Below are 2,757 nucleotides of genomic sequence, written 5' to 3' on the forward strand. Positions count from 1 at the left end.
CCATGTGAACAACTTGTAATTAACTATGTTTGGGGTAAGACCACATCATTTACTTTCGACCTATGCGCTGTCATAAATTGTGGGGGAAAAAATAGCTCATGGAGGGGGTACGACGTATGTGTATGTATGGACAGGAATATGGACAGTGTTTGTAAGGCGTACCACTCTAGACAAACCCATAGGGGCGAATGGTGTCCGTCATGGAATAAGGTAATAGCATATACCGGTGGTTGGACCCCGAAAGAACCCAGCCTTTGGACCCGTACCTCGGCAAAATTTGATTTTAAAATGCAAAGAGATTACAGTGCAAGCCAAAATCCACTCACCCTTTCAATATCGACCAGAACGGGATCAGCCAATTATACAGGGGAGTTTTTCCTTATAATGGGGGTGCACATGCAAGGAACAGATAGAAAAGCAGTAATAAAATTTGTTGTGGACAGTTCACCTGAGGAGGAAAGAAATGGGACAGTAGCTGAGCCATTATCGGTAGGACAAAAGAATGGGGTAGTAGAAATAGATTACACCATGTTAAAACCAGAAGATATGATAGAAAGAGCCACAGGATATGGGGAAAGTAATTTGTGGCTGGAATGGATAATTACCACAGCCAGAGAACAGAGGTTAGATGATTGTGTAGGATGTGCTAATGCAAGACCCCATTTATATATTGAACCAGCCCCGTTGTACCAAAACGATACGTGCAGGGCCGTTTGAAGGAATTTGGGGGCCCCAAGCAAAATGGACATGGAGGCCCCCCCAACCCCCCGCCCCGCCCGCACACACGCAAAGCCTACAGGAACCACAGCATAGCCATAAAGTTTAAGTTCAACCACACTTTATATGATTAAAAAAGGTTTACAGTGCATAAACTGCTGTTGCATAAACAGTGCATAAATAAAACATGTTTAAAGTTCAAATACTCATGTTGCATATACTGTGCATAAATAAAATAAAATTACAGTGCAAATACTGCTGTTGCATATAATGTGCATAACAAAAAACACCACTGTACCATAAAATCAAATATACATTGAAAATTTCTGTTCTGGATGCAGTGTCTTCCACTGTGAGAGATGCTATTGACGGTGTAGCTGGGGAAAAATAATGTTTTTATCAATATAATCCATCTGTCGAGGTACAGAATTCATCACTGAGTGTCTGACACCTAGAAATTTGACAGGCACTACTGTATATTAAACATTCTGAAATATCCATGGGCTAAAGTGACTGGTATTTACACAGTTTGGTGGGAATTCAATAGTGATTTGCACTGTTGTTTTTCTAACAATATGACAGCACACACTTATCAGTTTAAACTCTGGGCTGTGCAGGATATCAGCTGTAATTCTAGAGCTTGTGGTGGTACCTTGTGCTATAGAGGAAACATCAGCACTGAGAAGTGATGCATCTGATGTTGAGGATGAAGTTGATGGTGTAGCTGGGAAAATAATTGAAAAAAAAAATCTGAAATTACCTGTGAAGTACGTTTTACAATTTCACTGTTAGCATATTGAAAGAGGTCACTATTAACAGCTCAGCTCAGTGAGAGAAATTCACTCTACCTTCATCAGTGGAGGTCTCCTTAGGAAGAGCCTGAGGGCTGAGAAATTTAAGCAAAGCACCTTGAGGGAGAAAGAAAAGATGGTAACACTTAATAATAACAATCATTAATAGATGGTAAATTGATAGTTAATTAATCTTTAGTTTACTGTCATTTAACTGTTAGCAAACAGTCTTTTTACTGTTAACAAACAATGAAATTATAATTATATGTTTACTAATTATTAGTAGTGCTGTAAATTAACAGTTTATTGTAACACACATTATATCTATCATATAATATATTAGGTATCGGGTAATGATTTAACATTTTTTGTAAACCTTTAAGAAACCATTTTAAAATATCTATAAACATTACATAGATAGACGACCAGATATTCCTAACACTTTGTTAAGGGTTACTAATGCTTAAAAACATCCCAAGCTAATGTTTGATGCACGGAATTTATTGTGTGGTTTTCCTAACCCCCCCATTTGGTAAATAGATCATCACGGTGGAATAGTTAGTATAGCATGCTAACGTTATGCCACTTTCATCAAAACCTATTACAAAGCTATAGCAATGTCATGTCATTAAATACGATAAACAGTGATTCTGGAACAGATCTGCATCTTCCTTATCCCGTTAAAAAACATATTACAGTAGTATGTAACCATATTCCGTCCGAAGTTGCACTAACTGTTCGTTACAAGCAGCATTTGCCGTCAGGCAGGTTACAGGTAACGTTAGCTAACATATTTTTGCAAGCCTACCTGCTGCAAAATGACACCAAGACAAGAAGAGCTATTTTATCCAGTGTAATTTATCACTTACCACTATCTTGTTTATTCTTATCCTCCTCTTCCTTTCTCTTCTTTCTTTTTTGGGATCCTGAAGCATAATTCCGCTTCATGACTGCCGACGGAGGTTTTGTTTTTGCCGGCAGCAGAGATCACGAAAGGGGCCCCTTGAGGGGGATCCCAATAAAAGTGTCATTGCACTTTACTGCATTGACTGTCAAAGGGGCGCTCAGTTTGTCGTTGCATTTTATTCTTAACCAGTTGTTGTCTTTGGGCCCCAGGCCAGCTCGGGGCCCCCGGCCAGCTCAGGGCCCCAAGCAATTGCTTGGTTTGCTTGCCTTGTCGCGACGGGCCTGGATACGTGGGGTTATGAGTGTATGTTGGCATTGACACGGATGGCCAGTCCAAAAAATT

At 39.6% G+C, this 2,757-nt stretch overlaps 1 long non-coding RNA gene across 1 annotated transcript; it reads right to left on the reverse strand.

Moving 5' to 3' along the window:
• Window positions 1-1,254: 1,254 nt before the first annotated feature.
• LOC306899899 lies at window positions 1,255-2,531 on the reverse strand. The gene is made up of 3 exons (XR_013787248.1): window positions 2,378-2,531; window positions 1,566-1,625; window positions 1,255-1,441 (listed from the first exon to the last, which is right to left on the reverse strand). It is a non-coding gene; the product is annotated as an uncharacterized lncRNA (long non-coding RNA).
• Between the last annotated feature and the right edge of the window lie 226 nt (window positions 2,532-2,757).

Source organism: Barbatula barbatula, assembly GCF_947034865.1.
Source record: "Barbatula barbatula genome assembly, chromosome: 10".
NCBI lineage: Eukaryota > Metazoa > Chordata > Actinopteri > Cypriniformes > Nemacheilidae > Barbatula > Barbatula barbatula.